This window comes from Phlebotomus papatasi, chromosome 1 (assembly GCF_024763615.1).
Source record: "Phlebotomus papatasi isolate M1 chromosome 1, Ppap_2.1, whole genome shotgun sequence".
NCBI lineage: Eukaryota > Metazoa > Arthropoda > Insecta > Diptera > Psychodidae > Phlebotomus > Phlebotomus papatasi.
Window position 1 is genome coordinate 27,179,420 of NC_077222.1, and position 18,476 is coordinate 27,197,895.

Below are 18,476 nucleotides of genomic sequence, written 5' to 3' on the forward strand. Positions count from 1 at the left end.
ATTAGGATTAGAGGAATAACTTGGCCAGTAGCAGAATAAGTTGTGGCACATTCCTTCGGTCCAAAATTTTTAAGAGCTGGCACAACACGTGAACCTTTCCTGGCTAATACATTTCCATCTTCTGGTGTCAAGAAAAAGGCACTTTCATCGAAATTAAAAACCCGGTCTGGTGAAATGGTCAGTAGATCGTGTTCTGTGAAGTATTGACAATTCTGAAACTATTCCGTGAGATCTTCAGGCTTTCCAACAGTAAAATAGTTTTGAATTTGATGATCTCGCAGTGATTTGTTCCTTGACGATGGGATGCCAACCATCCGCATATCCCAGAATCCACATGACAAGTTCTTCTTCTTGTTCTTTCGCAAGCGTCGTTGGCCTGCCATCAATAAAGATATTAGTTTTGCTTTTTCTCAAAGTCGAATAGTTATATTATGTTACTGTAGTGACTATATTACGGAAATAAAAATAAAAACATTATTTTAAGTGGATTATCTAGTTAGCGTAGAAGCTTAGTCATAAACGATCGACTTAGCGAAACGCCCAGATTAGCACGCTTGACATTAGTTAGTGAGAAACTGACAAGAATTTAGTTAAATCATAACTTTGATTGTAATTTCGTTAATTCGGATCTCGGCTTAAGTCGTAAGTGTACCTAAGGCATTACTGTGTTTGGAATAATACTTATATTTATCCATATTTATAATAATTAGTTCGTGATGATTTCTAGGTACTCGTTCAAATTTCTTAGAAATTCAAAGACAACATGCATGGTAAATAAAATGTCTTTAATTTTCAAAACATATCTCCGAATTGTTTTTCTGTCAGGCAAATTCCAGCTATATGAATGCGCAGACTAAGTAATTCCTCTAACAGCTTCCTATGGTTTTATTACATAATTTTTTTTTATAAAGCACTGCGTATGCTTTGCTATGAAAATTCGAAGTTATATTTCACTTTTTCGAGCATATTTGATATTTTGTGCAAATACACAGCTATTTTGGGTGCTTACAGCTGGAATTTGATTCTCAAAAAGGTTTCGCATAAAAGGAACAAAATGTCGTCAATTCGAAAAACTTGCACTAAATTTCGAAATTCACGCTAAATTTTTGCGCAATATTCAAAAATAGGAAACAATTGTAGGGATTGTAGGTGTTGCTCATCGATTATGTGACGAATTTCAATATTAATATTAGATTGTTTTTGATTTACCTCACAGTAAAGTCATTCTACTCACTAAAGCAAAGGTGAGCAAGAACCGTTTTAAACCGAACAAATGTCAAATGAATATTATACGTCATTGATCAAAATGCTACCTGGACAAACATATTTTAACGTTTATTCGGTGCTTCTTGCTCAGCCCTACAGTAACCCTTTAAGGACGATTGGGTCACCGGTGACCCAAAAATGAAATTTTTCCTACGGTCTCCTAAAGTCATGTTATGCTCTAAAAAGTCAGAAAAAGTGGTTTTTTCTGACCTCCAATTTTTAACCCTCTTGCCCTTAAAGGTTTAAAGACACTTATTGACAGTTGACACTCAAAACTTTTTTGAAATTCGAAGTTTGAGCCATCTTGCGAAACAATCTAGATGTCAAAACACTGACAGAAACACTGCCTCTGAGCATACAGATTTACTTTTAAGCCAAGCAAGACCTTAGGCAAAACTCTGCCATAAGTCAAAATGCAAAAGATGAAACGAGAAGTAAAATGTATATTCTTTGGCTTTGGAAACGGTCTTCGAATGTCTTTCGTTTTGAGGAAACTTCAGCTCTTAACATTCGGACTCTTTCATTCTTGTAATTCTATTAATCCTTTTCCGAAAATATAAAAGTTTTTTCCCACCAAAATATTATTATTTTTTGGTTATTATTCGTGTTATGTAGAATAATAAAATTTGCTAACGCGGATAAAGTTCTAAAAACTCTGTATTCTATTTTCTCGATGGCATTTGATAATAAAAATAACTCAATAAATTGATGTAAATTTCCGAAGACATTTACTACCAGAGAAAATTTCGTATCTTTTAATTTTCTTGTAAGATTGACGAGTCAACGGAAATAAATCATGTGAGTTTTATATCAAATCAGAATCACATTTTTTTTTACAAAAGGGGAAAGCGTGCTACCTTTGGACGATTCAAGTTTCGAACAATTCATATTTTTCAATGTGTTTTAAATGAATTTGACCCATTATAATATTATATTTAAATAGCTTGTTTAATGCCTCAAATTTCCAGAAAAAAGCTATGACTGAAATCCAGAATGAGTTTTCCGTAGCTTAAATCGTCCGAAGGTAACGTCCTTTTCCCTATTCTTAAAAAAAAGTATATTTTTATGTGTGAAATTGTAATACCATTGCTCTGCGGAAGAATAACTAAGCGTATACATTAACAAATGTGTAATTCTTATCACTGTGACGTGCAACAAGTTGCTCTTTAGTGGTGCAAAAAATAACCTATACTGTGTTAGCGTAGGTGGGAGGAAAAATTCAGAAATGATAGAGCGGTTCTCCTATTCTCCTCCTTAGGAAAATGGTGAGATTGCGCAATGGAATAAGTCCCCCTCTTTCTCAATTTCCCGCGCTTGTGGGTGAAGAAGAAAATTCAAAAATTCAAATTAACATCTCAGTTTTGCTCCAACTCCGCTCATATGTGGTTTAACATTGGCAAATGACAGACTTTGTGGCATCTTTTCGACCAGTTTCAATCGCGATTTCTTGGTGAAAACATCACAAGTGGAAGAAAAAATGCTAAGAGATTGAAATTGATCGTCAAATATGCTCGAGTAACAATCCTAATAGTGCGAAACGTCTTCTCAGAGTCGTGATATTTCATTTAAACAAGTCACAAGAGACGAACTTGGAATATATTTAACAATTTTCCGTATTTGAGTCTCAAGAGAGAAGAGGTCTCAAGTTTATCCTCAGTGAAGTGGGTTGTTATTGCTGTAACTTTGTATAAGAAAATGTGAGATTAATACTTCAAAGTTAAAGGTTCTTTCATCAACAAGTTAGCCAGAGAAAACTTTTTCTATATCACCGTAAAAGCGAGGTGTGATTATATTGATAAGATGGTATATTTTTTTGTGTTAGCAAACCCATTCTTTTTTCACTAATTATCCACATAAAACTTGAGGTTCCTTTATGAGAACTTTTCACCCTAATTAATTAGAAGATTGATTGGCATTGGGTTGAGGAAGATTTTTTACGCTCAATTTCCTTCAGCAACTTTTGAAATGTTATACGCAAAAAAATGAATTGAAAGTGTTTATTAAGAAAATTATAAATATATATGGGTTAATTTGAAGGTTTCGTCATTAAAAAGTTAGACATGAATCTTCCGTATAGAAGAAAATGCCAAGTTCTTAAATTTGTCGAAAAAGGGACTTTAGGATTCCCTTTCATCACAGGAGAAAATTCAGAACAATATCTCGTAATATAATTAGTAAAATTGTCTCAAAGTTTGTCAATGTGCTTTTCGCAATGTTCTAGTTCAGAATATATGAATGACTAAAAACGTTCTTAATTATCGGTATTTTCGTGCTTAACAACTAAAGCATTATCCTTTCTTTCTTCACCCCAAATTACTTCTGGTATTTTTTGAAGAATTCTTTTTTTCTATAACTCAATACTGAGAGTTCAAAGATTCAGCACTGGTGGCGCAAAAATGGTTTAAGATTTTAAATTATTTTTTCTCAAAATCCATATTGTGCAGTGCAGCCTAAATGTTTCAGTGATATAGTCTACTCTGAAAAAAAAAAGTTTTGCCAAATTAACAAGACAAGTTTGTGAAAAGGATGTTCTTCCATAAAGAATAGGAAAGAGTTTTGTCAAATCGGCGGCCACCTGGATCTTGTTAAAAGTTTGTCAAAAGGGTGTTTTCCTATATAAAATGCGAGAAAAAGTTTTGTCAAATTGGTTAATAACATCCTTTTGACAAAATTTGTACGAAATCCATTTGTTCATTTAACAAAACTTTTTTTTTTTAGAGTAGGCTGAGATATTGCCAAAAAAGTCTTACACGTTACCTTAGAGTTTAACAGAAAGATATTACATTTTAAAGTTTTCGATGTTCGAAATATGATATTTTCGATTCTTTTCAATTGAATTTTATGATTAATAACACAAATGAACGATTTTGCAAAATATATTTAGAGTTTCTAGAACTCTTGATTTAATAATAAAAATCATCTTTTAAAAGACATAACCTCAAATATTTCGACTTTTGTTTGATTATGATGTTTAAATTTGGATTTATAAGAAGTAGCGGTCAAAGGTGACCGCTGTATCAAGGCCTCTCTCTTAGGCCCATCATGCATTCTCTAAAAATTTACCCTATCAAGAGTAGAGTGTGTCTAGTTAGCCGGTTTTCCGGATAAACTCCATCAAACATGTTTGATATTTACGTCGGTCTAGGACGCGAGAGTATCTCTGAAGAATGTAACCATTTTTCAAACTTTGAATGCATATTTATCATAATAGAACATGTTAATTTGATCCATCCTTTGCAAAATGATCAGATTTGGATCAATTTGATCCTTTTATTTTTAACAGTGTCATTTTCTGCTGTAACTGTCACGTAACCTAAGTGCTCACAGTTGGTGCTTCCCTAAGAGAAAGTACATGCGGAGATCCGTTTCTAAAAGCAAAGAAAAAACATTTTTACTTCTCGTTTAATCTGTGGTGTGACTGAAGTATTGCTTGTTCGAAATACGAAGTGTATCGAGTGTCAACATGTGTTAGTTTTTACTTTAATTTGTGGAAAAATTAAGTTCCCTACAATTATCCTAATATTCAGCAACTCTTTTCACAGTTCATAAGTGTATTCTTCTATAAATTTTCCTAATTTTGTGCGAAAATAAATTTGAAAATTCGAAATTGGGTTTGAATTTCTCGAACATGGACGAGAAATTTTTACCATTCACAAGTGAAGTTTTAGAAATTCGAAGATCGATTTGAAAAATCAAAAAAAAAAAAAAAAGATTTTGCTTCTTTTTAATTCCTAAAAATAGCTGAAGTATTTCCTATTCAAATTTCGAAGTACAGTAGACTCTCGCTAATTCGGTTCTTTTAAGATCGGGCTACTTTTTATTTCGGGCAGCAGTTGAATTTGAAAAAAGTTTGGTGACATTTTTCAAGTCCGATTACGATTATCAAATGAAGCAAACATGCTCAAATTTGCCGTGGTTTGTCTTAGTTCTGATATGTTTTTGCATTATTAAGGGGTTTTCATGAAATTTACCATAAATATGAGAATTTTAACTCAATATGTGTATGCAAATAAATAAAAAATCGTTGCATTTCAAAAAATTTGTCGCCCGAATTTCTTTCTAATTCGGGTGACATTTTGGTCCCAAATGCTCGAATTTGAGAGTCTACTGTACTTCAGTATCAAAATGTGTCAGTCTTCACTTTTTTGTGAGAAGAAAGATAAGGCAACGATTCTTACTGTTCCTTTTCCTTTACTAAAGCACTTCTTACTTACTGAGTAACCCTTTTGGCAACCTTTTGTGTGATATCTTATAAATTTTTCCCATCCTTTACGAAAATTTTAGTTTAAAAATTCGAAATTGAGTTTAAATTTTCGAACATGCAAATAGAGACTTCAATTAACCAAATCAAATTTCACTTGTAAGTACACTCATATTGAATCGCACTTAAATTAGAATTTTGAGATTTTCTTCACTTTAAAAAAAATTAAAAATAAGATCACAAGGAAGTACTCTTAAATATATAGATTGTAGATTGTATTTCTTCGTGATCTTTTTATATTAACCCATCTGCAACGGATGAGAAAATTTTAAAATTCCAATTCAGGGAGGATTCCCAATCCATTGCATCCTACACTGAGAGAAATCCGAAAAAGTTAAAATAACATTCCGGAAATGTTAATTTTACCCTGCAGTGTTGATCCAAAATCGGTGTAAATATTACCCTTTTTTAGTGTATTGGGGGTTAAAGTTACCCTTTTTCATGTCAATTTTATCCTTAAAAAGGTGTAAATTTAACATTAAAAAATGTTGATATATTTTTACACCTAAAAAGTGTTAAAGTTATGAGGAAAAAATGTTAATCGCACCCTCTTTTTTCTCAGTGTAGCCTCTTTATAAACTTAGTCTTTAACGTTTATTTTTTTTTAATTCGCCCTTACCTACACAAACTAAAATATGCAAATAAAGTACAAGTCTGATAGGTTTGTGCGAAAATATCGTAATGTATAGCATAGAATCACACCCCTAATTTCGGCATAATTTTAGAAGACATTGTAGCCATTGGAAGAATTATACGGAATAGCAACTTGTATAAAATGTTTGAAGGTATTTTTAATTGATTTTTCTAAAACAGAATACACTGAATGTGCACGTCATTGGTTATTCACGCACAGCTCGAACTCTTAAAATTCTGTATTTATGGCGTTGTTTCTCTTTATCACTTTGATGCCTGTTACTGTGATACCCACTAAAAATAGAGGATAATATCAACTTTCTTTTGTGAAAGATCACGCTTTTTGTAATGACCCATAGTAGAGATATCAAAAAGAAAATCAAGAAGTATTTCTTAGCATGAAGTCTTAAATTTTACATTTCTACTCGACGTAGAAAATGATTGTTGCAACTATTGTTGACTAAAAAATTCATCGCGGCTTTAAGGATTGTTAATAAAATTTTCTTAACACAGTGAAGAGTGATAAAAGAAGTAAATGAATTTGAGGAAAATTGATTTCATTTCGATTTTTGGATCCACTTTACTAACTCCTTAGAAAGATGCTATATGGTGAAATACCAATAAAAAATGAACATTTATTCATTACATTTTTTGGTGGATTTTGTATATGGGGAGAAGACTGGGAAAAATAGTCGGGACAGAAACCAACACAAAGAAAAGTCGATAATGCAGAAGCATTTGAGAACAGTAAAGTGCTAAAAAAAATTTCAGAAGAAAGATTGCAGGAATTGTATACTAATTATTCTATACTTATCTTTTCTCTAGTATTTTTCCGAGTTACACTTTTTGGCAGTTCTTTTAAAAATACGGTTTACGAAGATTTATTTAATTATGTGACGTGCACTTATAATTGTACTAAGTCCATTTTTCGCCTAGTGCAACTGGTCGACAAAGGAGATTTGTTACAATGAACGTATTTGATTTTTTTCGGTTTGGTTCTTTCACATTTGCTATTTTGAGGATAAATCTGGATACCCACTTGCGTATTTTCCCATACAAGTTCGTGTTGAGGATTTTCATATGAGCTCTCTCTATATATGATGGAAATTCAGAAAAAGAGGGGATTACAGTAGAATTTTCACGATAGGCTTTTAACTTCTTCATTGTAATCGTGTTTAGGGCTTTTCACACAAGTGTGAAGTGGATAAAAGACATCGCAAAGTGCCACAAATTGCGATTTTACGAAGTTGAGCCCTACAAGCATTTTTCCACACATTTTCATTCCATGCAAGGGCTCTTATTATTTTTTATTTTTGCTGGAATCTTAGGAATCCCTTTGAGCTATTGTGACCACTCTACGGGGTTCACCTAGAAATAGCATTCCTTCATCGTGTTCTCTGTGAAAGTGAAAGTTAGAGAAGTTGGATATACAAATTGACTTAATTAAATAGAAGATAGTTGCTTAGAAATTCCTGCAGCAATTTAAGCCTTAAGCGTTTTATTGTCTGTCTTATCAGTTTAAAACTTTAAATACCACGTTTTACTTACCAGAAAACCTCTAGAGATGTCAGAAGTTCTTAAATAAATTGGAATTTCTTCAAATCCCGCATAGAACAAGTATGTGGAAGTTTCTAAATATGTTGCTTAGTATTCAAATGGTCTTACACATCATTAATTGCCCAATAAATTAGGGAGAAATTTATGTACTAGATTGGCAGTAGAACTTTTATCAAACATTTACACAGAAAGTTTGCTAAACTTACGAGTATTTCTTAAATAAACCTCATGTCTAATTTCGATTAGGAGTACGTAAATTGAATTTATATTTAGGTTTTTATCAGTTGAGACAATAGACTTTTTATAATATTTTAATTATCATTACAATTAATTGCAATTGCAATCACAAAATCAGTGAAACATCAAAACTATGATGAATTTTAAAGCTCAGGTTTAAGCCTATTTATGACCAATTCATGTCATGCCCTATGAACTGAAATATCTATTCATTCCAGATTTTTTTGAAAAAGAAATACAATTCAGTTTTAATAAATTTAAAAAAATATATTTTTTTTTATTATTTTATCGATTTTGAATAGAATTCATAATCAAATTTACTATATTCGAAGTCATTTATAATTTTCTATGTAGCAGCAAGTAGAACTTTTCAATGCGCTGGGGCTACATTGATATATAAAATATTTTTTCGCAATTTTTTAAAAGAAATTGAGCTTTAACGTAATGCAATTTATTTCTACAAAAGCACTGTGGAACTAAATTAAAATTATGATAAGGCCCATCTTCTCTTAGAAAAAAAAAAGATTAAAAAAAATCGTATAGCAATGTAGCTGCAGTATAATGTAGCCCTACTTCTCCTGTTTAAAAATGTTACTAAATGCGTTCAAAGGGCTAATGAGTAAACGGGTTTTTTGGCTTAAGTCCAAGGTAAAATAATCGATATGATGCAAAGAAGTCTTTTATTAGATTTAAGTTTAAATTGATGTTATTGGAAAGTTGTCAAAATACTTATGCAATTCTAGTGAATTTTCAACATCTGAAACAAAAACATGTTTCTTGGAGGCAACTTTTATTATTTCATTGTTATTTGCCTTTATACGGGCTTCAGATTCAGATAAAAAAGTTTAGTCATTACGGCTTAATTTCTTAAATTTCTTACTTACTAATAAAAAGTTTTGGCAGAAATTTAACTCAGAGTTGGATATTAAGGAAAAATGATGCATTTTTTGAAAACCACTAAAAATTGCTTTTAGAATTTTGAAACCTTCGTGAATAGGGCTAAATCTCTAGTTTGAAAAGCATATTAGGCGATCTTCAACCTAGAAGCTTAGTTCAGTTCCCGAAGGTCTGGAAATTATAAATAACAATAAATTGTAGAAACTAAGACTAATAAGTCCTAGGTCTGAAACCCGTATTACGTTTAACTCGACAGCAACAGAGATAGTTGACAGAGAGTGTATACATTTACTATTCTAAATTTTCTGAATTAAATGCAGGTTTTTTTTATTTTTTTTTATTGCTTATTCGATTATTGAAACAATTTTTTTTGTCATTTTTCTGGAGATATCAGTTGTAAGGATATCTAGAAGGGCATTTCGTCCATGTTTAAAAGCGTCCTTGATTTAGTTTTCATGACGACTTTTAAGATTTTCAAAGTCAAGAGTAAACAGTTTTACTGTACTTGTTTATTAACCGAATGCGATCATGTTTGGGCTCGTTACAAAGGTCTTGGAATCCCGCATATATTTTCTGAATAACATTATTTACTAATTACTATGATTCTTTGAAAAATTTCGTTAAGTTCCAATCAGCTCGACCATTCTGGAAAGTTAGAATGTTTCGTCCCTCCTTTCATTGCCAAAAAGATGTAACGTAAGCAAGTCCTTGATAACATAACTGATCCTCCTGAAGGGAGCTAGGAGTCAAATTAAAATGGCTCTAGCTCCGGTACTAATTGGCAGAATTTAATTCTGTTGTTTTGAAAAGCTTTCGTTAAACGTCACAACCAGTTTCATACGACCACTGTTAAGGGCAGGGCATTCAATGAGTCAAGTGGTAGAGCACTCGCTCTATGATGCAAGTGTCCCGGGTTCGAATCCCCTTTAGGTCACCAGGAATTTTTCTGGCGTTAAAGGTGTTCGGATTGCATCCAGTGAGCTTCACTGCACTTGATTCCACGGGCATGGGACTGACAACCCTATCCCTGTATAAGAAAAAATAATAATGGATGTCCTGAACTCCCCTTGTGGGAAGGCCTAGTTCCTCTATGGAACGTTGTGCTACTACTATTATTATTATTATCATTATTACCTTTTTTTGAGTCAAGAAACACGGTATAGACCTTTTTAAAAACTTCTCTATTTCCTCCTGCTACGACGTTTCGGAGATTGGTTGTCTCCTTCCTCAGGTATGGGTAGGTATGGGGAAGCTCTTATCAGGTTTCTGGGGAATTACTTGAACAATTACATACACTTGGACTTCATAAAACACTTTCTGGGACGATGTCACCATTTGGGCGGTTTGACACAGAATTATTTCCGTTAAGGGAACTAGAATAAAAAAAATGGATTTCCTAAAATTTTATGTCAAATACTTCGAAATCCCCATTTTCAATTTCTTTAAAATTTTACTTATATTATGGTTAAGGTCGAAACCTTTCCAAGCATGTGTAATACTTTGCCCTAACCCAGGTTCATTGGAATAATAAACAAAAATAACTTGACTGGACTATATTTTAGTTGTTTATTAGCCTATTTCGGTGAAATTTTATTATATTGTATCTGAGATTGAGGCCTTTCCAAAAATGAGACGCTCAGAGCAAACGTGGTCTCCTTCGTATGCATTTCCCTATTAAAACGGTCCACTTTTGCTCTGAGCGTCTCAAATATGGATTGCATCCATACTCACTCCACCTCAATATACTTCGACCCTTACTATGCGAGAATTGACCGGACTCTATCTCTAATGTTTATTTATCGATTTCAATAAACTCTCTTTTTCTGTAGTTGGCCTTCTGTACTTGAACTATTTGAAATAGACAATGATAAGTGATAAGCCCAGATAAGCTTATGGTAGCTGAGATTTTTTACTGACAAATCGGGGTGTTTGCAACTTGGAATGAGTGAAAATTCAATCGTTTTTGTTTTTGAGTAAAAAATCGCGTTAAACCAATTTTATCCATTTCGGCCGCTGAAAATAGTTTGCTCGACGCGACCCCCAAAGTTTAGCTTATAGAATCGAATTCGCACTCATTGCGAGTTGCAAGCTCCTCGAGTTGAAACATTCCTAGTTTTCTGTAAAAAAATCCAGGCTATCATAAGCTTATCTGGGTTTTTTTTACAGATATAATAAGTTTAGATTTACTAAAGAAGTCTTCCTGTACTTGGCCCCTTGAGGTTCTCATCTTTCCTATTATCCATGGTATTATTTGTTGGAAAGCTTATCTAGTTACTTATTTTTGGATATTTCTATTAGAGTAAGTGCCCAATTCCATCGAATTACTTGAAAAACTATTTTGGTGGCCAATAGGGTACTTTACCTTACCCTAAAACTTCTAATAAATGATATTAGATTCTTTTTCTTTGAATTGATAGAGTAGGAGAGAGGAAAAATTAGTGTATTTTCTATATTTATAAGGGAAACTCTATCACTTCTGTACTTATAAGCCTGAGTCATCCCTATGGAGTTCATTTTCTCATCATCCAAGAACATTTTGTTGGGGAATTGCCTTTCTGCAGTTTCAAACAAGTGTTTGAGTTAAAGATTTCAAAGGAAGCGCTTCAGTTCTAATCGTTTTGATATATGAACTTGAGGCTTACGAACTCCTACAACGTCACGAAAATTCAAGAGACGTCATTTATGTAGAGAACATTTCATGAAAATTAATTTACATTATATTATGTATATATACTATTCACCTTATTAACTCTTATATGTTCTAATATTGGTATTAAAATTTTGAGACGTTCTTAAAATTTAATACCTATTTCTAATTTTCGGAGAAAATTAAATTGAACCAGGGGGTGTTTAAAATCCATTTGGTAACATCATTTAATTTTTAAAATATGCTCTTTTGCCTATACAATAATCACTTCCATATAAATATTCACTCAAAATAGATTCATTGTAATTGATATATCACGAAGTATTAATTTGAAATGTGTGAAATGATATGTCTTCAAAGGATGAAAATTTTCCATAAAATTTCCCACACAATTGTGGTATAGTGTTAAAGGTAAAATGTGATGAAACTTTGTAGTTATGGTGAATAATTCATAGTGAAGATTCTTTTGTTATTTTGATTCTTTTGTTAAGGAAACTTGTGCGAATCATCATTATGGAATAAGTATAGTTCATGAGGAAGAAAAAGCTAATGTTGAGGAAGTGCTATAATTTTAATTTTATAGTGTCCAGTGGTGTACAAAAGCTTTATTTCACTTTCATTGTGATTCTTCTGGTAGCCCTTTTGTTAAAAATTAGGGAGTTGTATAATTAATTTTATACCTCTTCCTACTTTAATTATCCTTAAATGCAAAACAATCGCAACATATTGCTAGACAAAGGATGTATAATAATTTATATTTAATTGGATGTCCCTCAGACTATCGACTTTTGCACATTAAGGGTTCTTTTTTTAAAGGGATGACAGAGAGACTATGGGTGGGATAATGAGAGTGATAGTCTAAAAAGTTTGATGGTGAAAGGAAAATGTTTCAACCCTCAAAAATTTATCCCTCATTATCCCCAATTAGTATGATCATGAGCTTTTCCCATTCCCTTTAGTTACTGCAGATACAGCAAAACTTTTGTCATGCCTTGGGAAGAGTGTCAAGTACTTCTCAGAACCTCTCGATCTGTGACATTTGTGACTCATTCCAATAGTCATCATCATCAGTTTTGGATCACACTCTTAATTGATTTTCCAGAGACTCCTTAACATGTACTTCGTGCTTAAATGACTACTGAAAAGCTCTTGGGAGATTGGCAGGGTTTCAGGTGAAAACTTGAGATGACTAAATTTAGATCATATTGTTGCTTCATCTTCAACAACTATCGACGATTTTAGCTTGACTTTGGATTATTGTGGTCTAACTTGGTGTTTTGCTATGTGGTTTGTAAAGTCATTGATGGGAATTAATATATACATATGTATATACATACCCTATTTCTCGATAGTCATTCCCTATAAGTAGAGAAGGGAAATGAAATCTCACCCATTTGCCAATTGTACTTTGGCAAGCAAAGTATCCCTGAATTTCATGACGCACTCAAGAAATCACTCGCGAATGTCACATGGAGGAGCAGGGAATAAATTGCTTTTCATACTTCACTGAATTAATCTCCCTGTCTCGCCTTCATACACCCCAACGAAATTTCCATCAACTAGAATTTTCTCGACACTTTGACTCTCTCAGGTTCCAAAAATGGGGAATTATCACGTGGATTTTGAGGCTAAAAGAGGGAGCATTCCCCTCTTAAGAGCTTCCTTTTGGCAGAAAAAAGCTTTCTAGGAATAGGATTAGAAAGACTTAAAATTATCCCGGGGAAGGAAGTTATAGAGACATCATGATGGAGATGATGAAGATTTAGTAACTTTGTACTTAAGACAGCTTCAATCTAAACTCTGTGGATTTAGAGAAAAATAAAATCATCATAGTAATATGATAATCTTAGAGAAAGAGATGGCAAAGTGTCCCAGATTTTCATTGTGCTCAAATTCGTAAGTTCAATTAAATCTACAGGGGGTCTCCGGAATTAGGAATATTGATGGGTCCGAAAAATTCATATGAATTCGCAATTCAACACAGAATAATTGAATACACGGAGGAGACATATTCCGAAATGCAAAATATTTTCAGTGTCGATTTAAAAAAATGGAGCTTACTCTTAAAACAAAATTGAAAAAAAAAACAAATCGTTAGACTACACAGTAAAAAAAATCGGCACATATTTGTTCCAAAAATTAGCTCTTACACGGACACCATAATTTTTGGCACAATCTTGTTCATTTTATGAGATTCAAAAATATAATATATACTAGTAACGAATTTGTTTTAAAACGTAGCTCGTTCACGGACACCGAAAATTTTTGGAATAAATTTGTACCTTCTAGGAGAAACAAACAGATACCCAATATTAGTAACAAATTTATTCCAAAAAATAGCTCGTCTAGTATAAAATCGTATTCCTCCTCTCACACTTCAGTCAGCGGTCACCAAAGAAGCGAGTAGGATGCCAAATTCATTCATTTAATTATTATCTCTCTCATAGGTCATAGTTATTTACAATAATATGTGAATACAAAACCAAGATTGAAGAATCAATTGGCCAGACCATGTGCGAGAGAGAGAGAAAACCCCCTGTCAAGCCAAAGTGGCTGTTCGACAGAAAGGGAAAAATCTGTAGCAATTTTCGTGCTACATGGTTCCACTTTTTTAATTCGAGATTCCCTTCCCCTCCTGCTGCCAGCACTCGCATATGATTTCGGCATGCACGCGTCTGTATAAAACACTCTTAAGTTGATTTTTATTTGATGTTCCTTATGAACTTTAGCCAGCGAAATCCATCTCGACTGAAGTATAGGCCTTAACTGTAAGACGAAATCTTTTACACGAATTTGTTCCCGACAATGGGAACAAAAACATTCCCCATATGAGTAACAATTTCGTTCCATAAATTACCTCGTCCACGGACACCGAAAATTCTTGGAACAAATATGTTACAGATGTAGGAATAATATTGTTATAAAAAATGTACCAACTTGTTCCTGACAGTGGGAACAAAACAGCCGAGTGCAACAAATTCTATTCCAAATTTCAGGAACAAATTTGTATAAAACGAAATCAACTCAAAACTGTAAAGAAAGCTTTTTGGAAAAAACAAATATCTTCTCTAGATACAAATTGATTCCAAAAAAAAATTGTTCCACGGAAAACTTGTTCCAATATTTTGGTCAGTGTCCAAAAGTTTTTACCATTACACGGTAAAAACTAAGATATCAGAATCATATTCTGATCAAAGATATCAGAATAAAAATTTGATTACCAAGGGTTTCATTTATGTGGGGTTCTTTAATTACCTAGTCCATATATTATTCTATTAAGCCTGTGGACCTGGCAAACGACATAGAAATACGAACGGCAGATAGTTTTTTTTCTCAGTGTATGATTTATTTCCATATTCTATGTCTGCGTCGCAGAATTCATTTGCTAGTTATGAAGGAGGATAATATTTGCCTGCAGACAGCATTTCTACGCAAAAATTGAGTTACAATTTAATATCGTGAAGAGGGAAATATTGGGATTTTTTTTAATATCATTGCCTCTGTTCCCTATATCCAATAATCGACAATCGATGAAATTCATGTCGTGGTCGAGAGCAAAAAAAAACTCCGGAAGAGACCAAAGAGGGGCACTTAATTGAATTTTTGTCAATGTTGAAGAGGAAGTCAATTTCTCATCGACTCCAGATGGAATTTTCTCCAGTGAATTGTCTCTAATTCACTCATGCATTTCGGGAGACACTTTCATTCTCTTTTCACTCATGTTGCACAACTTTTCTGTTTTGTTGCAAGGGGTGATGTGCTCCAGTTTGAAAATACTCGTGCAGAATTAGATGTGGATTTAGTGCAATTAATCTCAATCTTTGTCTTTTCTGTTCTTCCTATTTTTGTTACTTCGTTAATTTTACGAGCATCATGAAGTTTTTACATTTTTTTTTAAGTTTAAGCTTATCTAAGCATAATTCAGTTAATTACTTTAATATTAAAGCAATCTAAATTGAAATGCGTTTCGGACTCATTTAGATAATAGCTGAATTTTTAAAGCAGATCTAAAAATGCTATGAAACTTTATAAATTTCATTTACAAATTTAAAAGTTTCATGCCGCAAAGACAAAATTGTAAAAGTGGATTTTTGAATTTTTGTCTGATTTTGAAACCCTTGAAAATATTTTACAGAAAATGCTTTTTTTATTTTTACTAATTTAATATTCTTTATCAAGAAATGCATACAGATAGGCGCCATTAATTGTTTTTGGTCTTTCGGTCCTTTATGTTGGAATCAACATTTCTGAAGAATTTAATCAATTTTCAGGGGTGATTTTCGATAGCACATATTCTCTGTGACCATAATGATGGCCTTTACTTATTTTTTCGCAATTTTTTTTGCAAACAAATGTTGCCTTTGGGTTCAAAACTTGATATTTTTTCAGTTGACATTTTTTTTGAATTGTGATATCTGGCGGTATTGTGACTGGCCATTATTGACAGGGTTGACAGGTAACCAACTTTCAAAATAAACAAAAATCACACATGTGGGCCAGCTACACGTGCAGCTACCGACCACATATTTGTGAACGGCGGATTTCAATTTGAGGATCTAGTATTAAGTATCATTTTCAATTTGTTTTTGTTTCTTAAACTTTACAAAGAGAACGACATTGTCTAATTAATTTTAATCCCTCTACTTCTGGATTACTTAAAATTTCCCTCTTCCATTCCCTGGGGATCTATTTAATTTTTATAATATAATCTTCTAATTAGAGAACTCACAAGAAATGATATGATAATCAAACTGTTTGTCCATCTGCTCGTTCAGCTTTTGACAGACATACAGGCCAAACGGTTAGAGATATCAACTAGGAGATAAACACAAGAAATTAGAAAATGAAAAAAGAAAACTTTAAATGAACAGTGCGAAATTACTTTTATTATAGGGGAAAGTGCCCATGCTTGATATCATTGGAAGCTTCGTAATGACTAAATTTTCTATGTTTCAACAATATATATGTGACTCATCGCAACCATATTTTAAAAGTATAGAAAAGTGGCCAGTTTTTAAAATATATTGCGGAGTCACGTTTATTGAGACACATAGGAAAAATTTAGTCATTACGAAGCTTCCAATGGTATCAAGCATGGGCACTTTTCCCAACATTCCCAATTACTAGTTCGAGTAGTCAACTAGGAGCTGTTTCCTGTCGCAATTCTTTGACTTACTATTTCGAGTGCACTGCAAATTATTCTTTCTTTCTAATGTGTAGAAAGGAAAACATTAATATGTAGGGGGGAGTGGGGCACTTTTGAAATTGGGATTTTTCACCTATTTTAAATAAAATTAAGATTTGTCATGATATAATTTAGGTGCATAAATAGATTGAGAAGTTAAATTACATTATGATATGGCTCAGTTCCATTGAAGCATATGGGAAATATCCCAATTTCAAACGTGCTCCACTTCCCCTTCAAGATAATAATTTGGAAATTCTCATTATACATGGGATAATATTTTATTAAAATACTTCAAACGAATTTTGACATTAATGAGCCATATTTATTTAAATAATATTCTCCGAGTTTTAGTCAATTTTGTGTTTCCGAGAAAAAATTTCAATTAATCTGTATATTATTTGTAAATGACAAAATGTCAAAAGTTGATTATGCGGAAAATGATGTTCATGATAACGAGGAAATCTTTCATGAATTTCAATATCGAAACACAGAGTATATTTGCGTGTCAATGAGCATATCAGTTAGTGGATACGTTGCAATCTAAATCTGACACTAAATCTAAATTTATGACATTAATAAAGTTTTTTTTAGCAACCCTTCGACTTTTTTTTTCTGTGAAGCTTATTGGCAAACTGAATGAAGCGATGATTTTTTCAATACAATAGAAAATCTGCAGCTTTCGTCTTTCTATTTCAGGAAGTTTCTGTAGCTTTTTACGCTTCACTTGTAGATACTTTTAACTATATATTTCTCATGCCTTTCCCACGAAGGTTTAAGAGCTTCTCTGTATAGAGAATGCAAACATTGACATAGGGTTGGATATATTTATCAAATGCCATTGGAGTTAATTTGTGGTCATTTATAAGGATAGAGTGAATTGTTCCCTTTCGAGGGCTTTCAGAAGTAAATCTCTTGTACGAATTTATCATCAATCTCTAGCCACTTCTTAAAGAAAGACATATAACTATCCGCGGTGATGGATATCATCCACTGAATGAGTGTTTTAGCTGCTAAGAAAATTCCCTGTCTTCTTTAATGCTGATATGTCAATAAGGAACTGATAGTTTGTGAAAAGATGAAAAATGCATCAATTTTTCCTCATGTGGAAAATTTCGTTTTGATGTAATTTACTTGACTTTTTCTTTTTGTCCCCCAGCCAAAAAAAAAGACTGGACTTGTGAAAATTTTCTCCAGATGGTGCAATAGAACCATCACCGAAGGATGACCTGATTCTGTCATTTCTCAGAGAATTGATAAAAAAGTTATCTTAAGAAAAAACTTTACAAAGTGGTGAACCGGGAAGTGTAAAAGAAAATCAGAGCGAGTGAATTGAGAGATTTCACTTGGATGTATTTGACGGTAATAAATTATTCTCAAGAGATTTAATTAAAGTGCTGAAAAATTTGATCTTTCATTCTATTTTGATGGAGATAAATGCCCGTGAGGATAATTTTGCTGATAAAATCAAAGTGAATGTATATTTATGAGGTTATATTTCTTTGGTGACTGATCCAAATTTAGCCGGGAAATTCGTTGGGTTTTTGGAGGTCAAGCTCCAGGTGAAATAGATTAAATCTGTCTGCATATAAATAGTTCTGAGAATATCTATTTTTCACAGACTATTTATGTTGTCAATGAAGATTAATATTGCAGTGTGACTAAGAATAGACTGTTTAGGATTCGAATTATTTACTAGGTTAACCACTGGGAGCATCTAGTCTTCTGGAAATTCAACAATATCTGTTATAAAACCAGTGTTTAGACTGGAAAAGCTTATGATAGCTGTGATT

At 32.7% G+C, this 18,476-nt stretch overlaps 1 protein-coding gene across 2 annotated transcripts in view; it reads left to right on the top strand.

The window, feature by feature from the left end:
* LOC129799562 (orexin/Hypocretin receptor type 1-like) overlaps positions 1-18,476 on the top strand; it is a 158,682-nt gene that overhangs the window by 9,537 nt on the left and 130,669 nt on the right. The window contains exon 1 of one of the 2 annotated variants that reach the window (XM_055843582.1): positions 2,636-3,047. The exons of the other annotated variant lie outside the window; for it this stretch is intronic. The gene's annotated coding sequence lies outside the window, so the exon portion shown is untranslated. Of the gene's footprint in view, positions 1-2,635; positions 3,048-18,476 lie in introns of those variants that run through there. 2 annotated transcript variants of the gene reach the window in all.